We start from the raw sequence: 13,711 nt of genomic DNA on the forward strand, positions 1-13,711 counted from the left end.
ATACAGACTTTGACTGCTGTGTCACTCACTCTGCACTAAGCACTATCTCCCAAAACCCCAGCCACACTCAGGCCATGGGGTCAGTCATTCAGCCATCACAAGTTTCCACCAGAAGACCGGTTAGTCAAAAAATAGACCCCTCTGCCTTTTATAAATCAAAGCATCCCTATAAAAAGCATATAGCTGGTTGGTGGTGTTGGTGGTGTGGCCCTATCTTTAGCTTTATTTATGCACTGGTGTTGACAGTAGCACTTGCATGCTTTCCAGTCACCATTCAATGGGTCACATGTCTGCCAGGGCTTTGTTACTGGAAAACACCATCTTGAGAGAAAAGCCTTTGCACGTGTGTTTCGCCAACAGTTGTAACCGTAACAGCACCATATTTAACTTAACGACAAATCAGCTGCTAACATTCTTTCCATTCAAATACTGCTTACTTATAAATGCCATGCAGATACAAAAATACTTTTTTGTTTAGACAAATAGTGGCAAATATTAGTACCAGAGAAGTCTCCATTCTAAGAGATGTGGTTTCTTTATATATTAATAAAAAATACATCACTTAAAAATGAATTCCAGTTCACAGGGTAGAATGAGAGAGACAAGATAAACCTAAAATAAAATAAAATAATAAATAAATAAATAAATAAAATAAAGTAAAATAAAATGAAATAAAATTCTTATTCTTTAGGTATTAGTACCTTTTTAAAGATACTAGTACTTATTCATTATATACTAGTTCTTATTTATTAGATACTAGTATACTTATTCCAATAGTGTCTAGTATTTAATTATACATAACTTGTTAAGAAACAATAGAACTAGTGCTTATTTTTTAGTTACTAGTAATATTTTAGATCAAATACAGTATTTCCTTACCTTAATAGATATTAGTAATATTTAAATAATCAGTGTGCAAATAATATGTTGAATATTAATGAACCAACAACATATCAAAGAGAGATGACACAGGAAACAGACTGAATTGCAGAAGGCCGGTTTTATAATAACAATATAATAATAGCCTACCTTTTTAATGGTATTAGAGTAAAAAATATATAATTCATATGTAATATAGTGCATAGGCCTATATACTCTTACTTTGACATGACTCTCATTCTCAGACGCAGATTAATATTCCGAATTTTTTATTGTAAGGAATTATGAATGCTCACCAAAAATCATAATCTCTGGGTATTGTGGTTGTTTGGCTGGTGGGTATGAACCGTAAATGTCATATTAAACATATATCTTTCCTTGTGTTAATGCTAACCAATTAGCTATACACCAACAAAGCCAGTTACTTACGAAAAATCAATCTTCTATTGCCTTAGTTTAGCCCCCATTACCATATGAACACTGATTGGATGGTTGAAAGTATACTCATGTTTATGTAATGATCTGTTAAAAGAAGATATCTCTAAATATTTCCTACTAGTTCCTTATAAGGTTGAAGATATCTGCAAATTAATAGATACAAGTAGCTATTCTGTTTTGATATCATCTAAAAATGTATGACTAATAATTATTCCAATATTGACTAGTATCTTTTTAAATATTACTAGTAAGTATTCATTAGATAGTACTTATTTATTGTACAATTACTTTTTATTCACTAGTACCTATTTAATAGATACTAGTAGTTATTTGTTAGGTACTAGTACTTATTTATTAGACACTAGTATATTTTTTAATTGTAACTAACATTTCTTATCTTAGTCACAACTGTTTTTTTTTTTTTTACTCGTCTTATGTTATGACTAGTCAGAACGACCACTGTAGAGTTAAATTAAAAATCTTACTAGTAAAATAAAAAATCTTACTAGTAACATTTGGAATACATACTAGTATCTAATAAATAGGTACTAGTATCTATTGAATAAGTACTAGGAGCTAATGAATAAGTACTAGTATCTATTTAATAGGTATTATCTAATGACTAAGTACTAGTATCTAAAAAAAAAAAAAAAAAAAAATACTAGTACCTAATGAATAACTGCTAGTATCTAATATAGTCACAACTGGAATACATACTAGTCAGAACTGAATAGTTGATATCTTGAATGACAGATCCCCATAGAAGTCAATGGCAAAAATTTAAAATGTGTTACTAGTAAAAAAAGAAGTTAGTCACTATCGAAATAAGTACTAGTATCTATGAATAAGTATTAGTATCTAATACATAAGTAGCCTACTAGTACCAATTTAATAAGCACTATAATCTAATTAATAAGTACTAGTGTCTATTTAATAGGTACTAGTGTCTAATGAATGAGTACCAGTCTCTAAAAAAATAAGAACTTGTATCTAATGAATAACTACTAGTATATTTTAAAAAGGTACTAGTATCTAAAGAATAGGCACTAGTACTTAATGCAATAGACACTAGTATCTAAAAAATAAGTACTATGATAGATACTAGTAGGTTTTAAGGATTAAATGTTAAAACGGCTTGCCATATCCAGCTCTCTCGTCAACCGTAGCTTTAGATTTGTAGGCAATGTAATCCATTTTTCAAGTTTCCAGAGAGTTTGCCACCAAAAAATGGCCACCATCTTATCACCTGCTTATTTGGCAGCCGAGCTAACGTGACACAGCATAGCCTACATGGCAGTTTTCACCAGGTGAAATCACTGAGAAGGGTTACTCCTGGCTCTTATTCTGTTTTTAGACTCCAGTGTTTTCTTGGTAATGGCTGAAATAAACAGGAGACCTGAAACCAGTCTATGCATGGCCAATCAAAGGTATTATATGGGATTATTTGTGACACAGCTGATCTCACAGAAGACAGATACAGCCTATGTATGGTTTAACCTCCTGAGAACCAGAACAAAATCAGTTCGCGATTGTGTTCCAAACGATTTTTAGGTTTCTGGCTAAAAAACTAAACTTTAATGACTCTCAACTATGTTATGAAGGATATAACATAATGATTTGATATACTATTTTACTTTATACAACATGTGTGTAAAAATGTCCATAAATGGGTTTTCCCATTCTTTACAATGTAACTACAATGCTCTTGGTGCAACATGTGATGAAAAAAGAAGTGTAATTGATGTAAGTATAACTTGGCAAAATTATCTCATATTTTTTATAATATATATATATATATATATATATATATATATATATATATATATATAGTACAGTATCTCTGAAGAACGTGACATGGTCTCTGAGAAATTCACTAAAATATAATGTCATCTACAGAGTACAAAAGTCTATGCCTGGGTCTACCAATCAAAATTATGAATCCATGGGAGCCTATTTGTGCCACTTAGTGATGAAACTCAACTGAGAAATTGATAAAATCAACTAAGAAATAAATGCAGTATTTAGGCTATTTGCTGGTTGCAAGTAATCATTAATGAATGTGAATAAATAAGTCAATTAATAAAAACAAATACCTAAACAGAATTTTTTTTTTTTTTTTTTTTTTTAGGAATTGATAACAAAAAAAAAGATTTTTTGTTTTTTAATATATATGTGTCACATTCACCGTCTGTCTTCCTCATCAGTATGTGCACTACACTTCCCATCATCCTCCTTGGCACACCTCTATCAGCCATCATCATCATCACCTGCACTCCCTCGTTTACAAGCCCTATATATTCAGCACTCTCCCTTCACTCCTCGTCTGGTCTCGTCATTAAAACGTCAATACATGTCTATTCATGACGCACAGACTCTCTACGTCACCTACCTGCATACTTACCGTTGATCCCGATCTTCTTCAGCCTGTCTTCAGTCCATCTTAAGAGAATCTTCATCATCTGCATCTGCAAGAGAAAGAGAGACTTTGTTATCATTCAGTTAAGCTTCATCCAATTATCTACTTCCTGTTTACTCACCTTTCACACTGTGTCCGATCCATTCTGCTATTAAAATATCAAACTTACCATCTTGCCTGCTTCGTTTGTACGAAACCTGACAATATGAAGTTGAGTTAATACCTGGATAAATAAGTCAGTTAATAAAAACAAATACCTAAACAGAAAATACATTATTGTTTTTTTAGGAATTGATAGTTAACACAAAAATAATAGTTGTTGTTGTTTTTAAATATATATGAAGTTAACACCTGCATTTTCAATTAGTTTTTTTCTATTATCTATGACCCTATTGATTTTGTACTGAACCAGGAGGTGGCAATCAATCTGTGGTCTTTTTTTTTTTTTTTTTTTTTTTTTTTAAGAGAAGATGTAATTCAACAACTACTGTAAAGCTCAAAAGAGGACAAATTATTATAATAGTCCATATGACTTGTGCTATATAATTTCTAACATTGTAGATTTTCTTTTAGGTTTATAGAAGATTAAACTTATTTACAGTGGAAGTTACATGACGGATTCAGCAACTACACCACCATTTAAAAATATTATACAGTATGTGTGTATGTAGGTATGTAATACACACTGCAGTGCTGCCCCTGAAGTTTAGAAAATTTCACCGCTGTCCATGTCGACCAGCAGCAACTATCATAAATGACAGCAGGACGTCTGCTGGTCTCCAGGGTTTAGGGGGGAAAGGCAGGGGTCGGGCAGGCTTTCCAGGAGATCTAAGCTGAGCAGCTGTCTCACTAGCCTGTCTAAACTTTAATGCGGCCATATCGGGGCTGTTGTTCCTGGAAGAGCACAGCAAGATTAAAACCACTGATAGTTCCCTCACAGTGGGAGACAAAACAAAACGTTCAATTTGGGCTCTCTGCCTGCCTGCACGTAAAAGAAAGGGTCAGAGGTTTAAAGGGAGGGCCTGAGCAAATGGAAAAACTTCAAGCCCTATACTTGTCACATTTAAGAGCCATAAGGTTCAAGGCCTCTCAAAGGGGACAGAGAGATGATCATTAAAAATGTGTGTTTCTGACCAAAATTGTTCTTAGTAATTTTGATATGTGCTTTTGCCATTTTTAATATTTTTATTAAACTTATTCTTGTTTTTAACTATTATTTATATTTCATTTTATTTCAGCTGTATTTCAATTAATGAAAATTATTTTAAATCGTTAAATATTCACATTTAAAAAAAGTTGTCAGCCACCACCAGCGTTTTTGATCATTTTCACGAAGTTAAATGTCTTCTCTTTAAACATTTCTTTATATTTGAGTCCAAGTTCAAACACTATGAAACACTCCATTAACGTACGGAGCTCTGAAACACTGCCAGCGGGACATTAAACATGAGGTGTCTGTCTGAGCACACAACAGGTTTTGCGAGGGAGCGCAAATAACTTTGTGTGGGAACGCAAATAACTTTGCGAGGGAATGCAAAAGTTTTGCGAGGGAAAATTTCTCCCATCCCAAATTTTTTCCACCAACACATCCCTTTAGGCCGGGGCTCCGTATGAATGGGATTCAGAACGATGATCAAAACACAGATGGAGTAGATCGAGTCCATCAGCTCGTCTTGGGTTCAACATTTCATTCTGTAACATTAGGCAGTTTTGATTTATATGCTGTTTAATGTTGGTGATCGTGTAATTTTACATATGCATATGATTACATACGCTATCGCTTGGTTCTGCTGCTTCTTAGCCTGTGTTTTGATCAGGAGGAGATTCTGTAGTGCTCCTTCAGGAGATGTGTAATAGCGCCCCCTACCCTATAACAGTGAAAACACGGAAAGCCGGAAATTCCCATCAATAACGGGTAAAGAGTTATGTGTAATACAGCAACAGGATGTTGTGTTAGAATTAAAGCAAGAGTTGTACATTTTCTCATCATTTACTCACGATCACGTCATTTCAAACCTGGCTTTATTTCTTCTTTGAAACACAAAAGAAGATATTATGGAGAATAAACTGTCTTTGTCCATACAGTCTGTGTGGTCCAAAACAACATTTGTCCCCATTGACATTGTAACACGAAGGTTGGTAATTGAATGTATGCAGTAGCTATGGCATAATTAACTGTAAATGGACAGCATTATACTGCTCCATTTTGAATCATTTAGAAAGCCAAATCACACAGAATAATAAAGAGTGATTCATTGTGGTGTTGGCACGCAATAGTCGGTGTGGAAAATATCACAATGATAATGCACATGGCCCACATGGGTTCATAGTAGTGGATGTAGGCTAATCCCACACATAATGCCTACAAGTCTGCTCGTGATGGCCTGTGTTCACACCACCTAGTGAAGACTCAGACAGTGGGCGGCTCGTGTGGGCGAATGGGCATATGACTGTAGTAAGACTGAGTTCAGTGAGATTCACTACCACCGGCAAGACAGAGTGGCCAGTATGTGTAGGTGGGTTATGCTGTAATGTTAAAAGTGAAAAATACACATATTGATCTGAGGACAGACAGAGCTGTATTGGTACTGAACATTTTCTGTCACATGGTGCATGTAATAATTGAGCTGTAGCTCTTCATGTCTGGCTTCATCTGGAATAAATCTTTTCATTTTGCAGAAGGACGCTTTGTGAGCGCACTGTCAAAGGTGTGGATAAATGCAGTTATTTAAGTGCTAGTTTTGCTCAGCAGGATATCGTCGACACAAAAGAGAATGACGTACAAAATTGTTTGTCGTTCAAAAGGGAAAAGAAAGAGAATCAATCTGAATTAAAGGCTCAGAATTGGGCTGTTTCTATGACAACCGAGACAATGCAGTGGATGTGTCCTCAGAAAAATCAAACCTCCTATTCAAGGTACAGAAGAATAGCATAATTTCACTTTTATAACATTAAGATCACCCCTTGAGTAGGGGTATTCACTGTGCAGTACTGCCTATAAAAAGGTTTAAACTAAAATAATGTCTGCCTCCTTATGTGGAATATAACATGTAATGAGGCTATTATGATTGGGCAGTATTGTGCTCTCACAATTATACTTGATTCACTGCTTTCAGCCTGGCTATGAATCACGGTGAACTATTTCTCCAGCTGTGTGTCTCACAACAGCCACATTGTCTTTGGCACTTATGTCATCAGTCTTAATAGAAAGAGAATAAACCGCATGCTTTTAACTAAAGCTGAATGTCACTGAGTTAGACTCAAGTTTTGTTCTGTGAATAATGTTTACTTTGATTATCCATTAAAGAGTAAATCTCAGACATATTTTGATGATGCATTAGAGAGAAGACGCTTTAGTGCCATACAAGCATTGACCATAAAGTTGAGGGTCACACTTTAGATTAGGGTCCAATTCTCACTATTAACTAACTATTAACTATGATGTTTGCCTAAATAAACTCCTAATTACTGCTTATCAATAGTTGTTAAATTTAGGTATTAGGCAGGATTAAATGATGTAGAAAATAGTCATGCAGAATAAGGCATTAATATGTGCTTTATAAGTACTAATAAACAGCCAAACCCCTAGTAATATGCATGTTAAAATGCAACTGGTTAATAGTGAGAACTGGACCCTAAACTGATGTGTTACCAAGATAAGAGTTAATATGTACAGTCAGCTGGTCAGCACAAAATAGAGACAGACAGGGTGATGATCCGCAGTGTTATTTTAGTATTATTTATATAGTATTATAGTACCAATCAGAATGAAGTATTCCAGAGAGCTGTGTAATAGTAAACAACAACTTTCAAAGACTGTATGAATGTTATAAAGTAGGTACGGTTGCTGTAGGCGGTACTGTTATACAGTCAACCCTTCTGTTCAACATGCTGGCATTTAGAGATCTTGACAAAGACAGACCATCTGATATGTAAAGCATGTTGCATTCTCCACAGTGTAAAAAATCGCTTTAATGCAGTTAGCATGGCCAGGCACCATTTTCACTGAGCAGCAACTAGCCGACATCATAATGCAATAACAGAAAGGTCTATTCTATTAGCCCCAAGTCTGTAGCTTTCTTTGAGAGATAACTAGGGCCATTAGCTGGCAGGCATTTTTAAGCAACAGGACCTCTTTCTGAAAATAGCAAATCACGCAGCCATCTAAATCACAGTAAATGCCAACTACAATCTGATAATTTTAATGACAAAGTCTGCTGTGTTGTTATGACACAAATAATAATAGAGGTGCACATACTGAAGACCAGGCTGACGAGACAAGAAAATGTCATTTTATTTTTATAACAGGGAAAAGGAAATTACAAACCAATGCAGAGGTTCATAGTCATGGCTCTTGTCCTATAATGTCCCTCAAACCAAATCAAAGCACTTGCACCTGTGGCTAAACAAATAATGGCTGACGTGGCTCTGAAGTGAGTCTTTTTAACTGTGGTATATTAATAGGTCACTAAGGACCTCTATGCAATATCAGAAGTTAGTCAACACCCGATAGCTGCAAAATCAATCTGCCTGGTGTATATATATACATACATACATACATACATATACATATATATATATATATATATATATATATATATATATATATACACAGTCTATACACATTGTATGGACTGTAATTTTTGCAACCATCTAAAATCTTTGGAAAAATTAGTGCTTTAGCCACTTATCAGTGTGTAGGCCTACCATTCTATAGTGGCTGGCAATCAGCTGTGCTGGTATTTATACAAGTTTATAACACCTTAATTTGCAACGTGGTAGTCGGCTATTTTCTGTGAATGTTCAAGACTTCCGATTCATTAGCCACTATAATAACTAAGAATAACAAAGTACAACTATTTTTGCTACAAACCAGTGTTTATAATTACGGCAATACATTAAAATTATTTGGTAAGAAATACCAGTTTACAATATAAAGCAGCATAACGAGCTGTTTTGTACAGCTAAAATGACACAGAAAGCTAGCTGAACACATTCAATTTACAAATGGCTGCGCCCGCTTATACGTTAAAGGCACACTATGCAGTTTCCGTTTTTGTCAAACAGCGACCCCTAGAGTCGCTGTGGAGTACTTGTATTTAACGTTACTGTAGTAAATAGTTTCTCGTTTTCTTTTTCTTGACTCTTCCGACCGCACTTTCTTCGTTTTCTTCGTCGACTCTGCCATGATTCACATCTGAAATGCATGCTAGTGTCTTCCATAGAGGCTGCTTCATTTGTTGTTGATGTATGTGACGTTGTGCCGTAAAGCAAGATGTGATTCTCGCGAGATTTGTCGGGGCGCCACCTCTCAAACCTGCATTGCTGGTTTTGGCAGGTTTGTTGCTCCTCTATGCCCTGCCTTTCTGAAATGCGTAGATTTATACAAAGCTCATCGTTCTGAAAAACGCAGTGTGCTCTGATTGGCCAGCGACCCAGTGCATTGTGATTGGCGCGAATACCTTAAGCGTGTGACGGAAATGTCACGCCCCTTACCATATTTGGAACATCAGCTCCCAAAGCAATAATGACAGGTGATAATGTCGGTACTACCTTATCAATTGGAGCCCGAATCTGGTCCAGAAAATGCAGATGACCAAGCTGATCGATTAACTTTGCCAGCGCGACTGGACCAGATTGTATCAGATTGGTAAGGTTTTATTTCATTGGGGACATTATAATGCTCTGATTATAATTATTTATACTGTCTTTTTACGCGTTGCGCTAGGGGTGTGAGAACACTATGTAAACATAAAACTATGTCTGCATTTGTGATCGTAGAAACGACAAGCAAGTGCTACTCTATACTGCTCAAAACTCGTGTTTGAATAGTCAGTAGCTAATTCTTAAACTATGAAAACATACTTATAGGCTTTGTGAGTCAGAAGCGCCAGAATGTACATGCAAAGATGGAATTTCCCCACTTTTTAGAATCAGCCTTCTTTGTTTGCGTATACATTTGGTTGGTATTAAAAAACTCTGCCCCCACACACTGACGTAAAGATTTGTGGGGGCGAGTTTAAACGAAGCGTTTCAGGAAGGCGTGGCTGAGCCTTAACTTTTACAAAGAATATATTTTTGGGTTTGACACTTTGAGCTTTGTAACTGCAGATCTTATACTTGCACTAACAGCTACATAACACACTAAAGAAAGAGGAAAAAAACAAATCGCATCATATGACCCCTTTAAGAATGATTCAATGACTTGCTCATAAAGAAAGGCTTTGTCAGAAATTGCACTCTAGGTACTTTTTTTGCTCTTGCAAAGTACTTATTTTTAATAATTACTTTTGTGAGCGCTAAAAAAGTATGAATGTGTGTAGAAGTACTAATGTAATCCGGCCTTACTATGTTGTCATTGTCATGTGACCTACCAGCGTTAGTTGCATCGCTTCATTGCCATTCACCAATCCTCTCCGTGGCTTTATGGGATAGTAAAGTGTCCATTATATGTACACTTCAGAATTTCACCGGAAGTACTTTTTGCCTACTCTTTTATGAGTACTGTGAATTCGGTCATACTTCTTTTATTTTATACTGTTTGTTTTCTTATGCTGTCTTATACTATTCGGTTTCACCTACTATATACTAGGGAAGTATGCGATTTTAGACGCAGCCAAAGTTACCGTTCCTGAGTGAATCAGTATTTTTGAACAAATTGGTTGATTATATGACTCATTTACTGGCGTTATGATTGAAAAAAATTGAGGATTGTAACTGGTTGTTGCACAATACAGTTCCTAAATTCCTAAATTATTAACCTTTCTAAAATTGTTATGACAGAGCTCTAAATCTACACCATACAAGTCATTGCTGGACTTGCAGAAAAAGCTAGGTCAAAAGACTGTGATGTCAATTCCTCACTATAGGGGAGCGCGGGGCACAGCCTAACACGGAGTTAAATGTAACACGGACCTAGTCAGGGTTAGTCAGGGTCAAGCAGGTTGTGTTTCCGCTCTTTTTCTCTCGCTGCCAGAAGACGGTCTCCCGCAGATTTGTGGAAAGTTTTGATAAGATTTCGTGAAGATTCTGGACAAAGAGTGTTTTGACACCATGCAAGTACATTTTTTCATCATACGTTTTTTTTGGTTTCTGAGTTGGGTGTGTATGTCACCAAATCTAACTTTATATTACCTTATTACTTTATATTGTCTTGTTGGCTAAAACATAGCACCATTTTGAAACATGCCAGCAACTCCTAGCAACTGTCAGCTAGGCTTAAAATATTTTTACACAGCGGGGTTAGTTGTAGCACATTACAACTAAAGCCCTATTCGCACGGGATTAGTATTACCTAGGGACCTCCGGTAATTTGTAATAATCGCAGAGGTCGTCTGTGATTTTTATCCCGTGCGAATCTGCCATGTCTGTAAAAATGTCTGTAAAAATTCCCCCGAAAATTACCTACCGTATTTTGGCCAACACATGGGTCCTCTGATAATACCAGTCCTGTGCGAATCCCCATGTCTGTGATTTGGGCTGTTTTTCTGTGAGCCTATCGTTTTCTAAAGAACGTAATAACCATTATGGGCCGTTTAACAGTCCATTTTACGTCTGTATTAAAACTATATTAACAATAAAATCTCTCGATATGATCTACTCCAATCCGATTATAGTTTTTCTCCAATAAAAACGTCTCAGGTTACGACTGTAACCTATGTTCCCTGAGAACAGGGAACGAGACACTACGTCAGAATGACGCTATGGGGGAACGCCTCAGGCGTGACAGGTGTCTGAAATAAATATCAACTCACGTCAATCATGTTGACCGGCGACAGCCCGTGAATCATCAGCTTGATTGATTAACGAGCGACCTGGATGTATAAAGGGGAGCCTTGCAAACATGACAACATCCTATCGTCTGAAGGGACTGTTGCAGGCAGGCCCCGAGGCATGGCAGGAAGACGTAGTGTCTCGTTCCCTGTTCTCAGGGAACATAGGTTACAGTCGTAACCTGAGACGTTCCCTTTCGAAAGGGAACTCTACACTACGTCAGAATGACGCTATGGGGAACGATATACCAACGCCACCATGCTAAGGGGAGTGCATGCCCAAAGGCAGTGACAACTGTCAGAACCGGCAATTCAAATGAACACTAGAACCACTCACCCCCAGGTCACACTGGGCTGTCAGTGACAGCACTCCCTACGGTCATAGCCCAAGCTATATGATACCACAGAAAACCTCCATAAACATAGTTTAGTGAAAGGTCTACCTGGGCCTGCTCAAGGGCCTAGGACCACAACTTCAACTTCTTAGAAGGGGTCCCTTCTAGGGAATGTGGCTAGGGAACCTGAGGGAACCCCAGCCAGTCACTATTCAGGGGAACGTGCCACCTGAAATGCCACCAGGCAGGCCTGACCTGGTGTCACTATATAAGACACTGCAGTCTGGCCACTTCCTGTCTGTCCGAAGACAGAGCCTCTGGACACTTACCTTTAGGAAGGCATCCAACCCGAGGGACTGCGAAGCAGGCAGTGAACCACTCGGACCGGATCTCAGAGACGGGATATCCTGGAGAGTATGACTCAGCATAGTGCTTTACAACCCTTGCCATCGAGGGGAGTTTCTCTACTCGATCCACGGATCAACCCAGTGTTTGTGTTTCAAAACACTAAGGAGGCCTGTGAGGGCCTAAGGACTGATCTAACTGGGAGGCCTCATGAGAGGCCTACGACCGACTGACCAGGCTCAGGAGACCACATACTCATACTGACCCTCAGTGAGGGGAGCATTAGATCTACCTGGTAGGCAACCAGGCTGTAGCAGGATAAAGAGGTTCCAGGAGGGAACCCGTAGCAGAGAATAAAACTTGAGTCGAGCCAGGGCGCAAGCTCACCTTCGGTAGCTGCCTGATAAGGTCTGCTAAACTGAAAGTAAGCGGCCACTAGCTTACAAAACCCAGCACCACAGTGAAACTACTCAGGGAGACCTGGAGAGGCCTACTACCTGACAACCACAGTATGTGGGAGCTCACCTTCAGAGAGGCCTGGTGAAGCCTACTATCTGATAACCACAAAACGTGGGAGCTCACTTTCAGAGAGGCCTGGAGAGGCCTGCTACCTGAAAAACCATGCTCAGTGGAACACACAGTAAGTGGGAGCTAACCCTTCAAGGAGGCCTGGTGAGGCCTACTACATGACAACCACAGTATGTGGGAGCTCAACTTCAGGGAGGCCTAGCGAGGCCTACTACCTGAAACACCATGCTAAGTGGAAACACACAGTAAGTGGGAGCTAACCTTCCAAGGAGGCCTGGAGAGGCCTACTACATGATAACCACAGTATGTGGGAGGTCAACTTCAGGGAGGCCTAGTGAGGCCTACTACCTGAAAACCACAGTGCATGGGAGTTCACTTACAGAGAGGCCTGGAGAGGCCTGCTACATGACAACCACAAAATGTGGGAGCTCAACTTAAGGGAGGCCTAATGAAGCCTACTACCTGATAACCACAGTACATGGGAGTTCACTTACAGAGAGGCCTAGAGAGGCCTACTACCCGTTACCAGAAAACCACATTAAGTGGAAACTCAAGGTATGTTGGAACTCAACTCCAGGGAGGCCTGGTGAGGCCTACTACCAGAGAACCATGACATGAAGGAGCTTACTTTCAGGGAGGCCTGGAGAGGCCTACTACCTGAAAACCACAGCTGACAGTGGGCCAGACTGGCAGTCCAGTTGACTGTCTATGGGGCTTTGCCTTCAGGGAGGCCTTATGAGACCTACTACCTGATAGTTCAACCCCACTTAATACCACAGTATGAGGGATTTAGCCCTCAGGGAGGCCTAGTAAAGCCTACTACCTGATCACCACAAAAAACGTGGGAGCCCATCTTCAGGGAGGCCTGAAGAGGCCTACTACCTGAAACAGTCTAATCAGCTGGATGTGACTGCTGCTGGGGACTCGCCTAACAGGGAGGCCTGGTCGAGCCTACTAGCTGATAGCGAGTCTATTCTGCTACTTAAACGAACACTGCT

Source organism: Abramis brama (assembly GCF_963993115.1).
Source record: "Abramis brama genome assembly, chromosome: 3".
NCBI lineage: Eukaryota > Metazoa > Chordata > Actinopteri > Cypriniformes > Leuciscidae > Abramis > Abramis brama.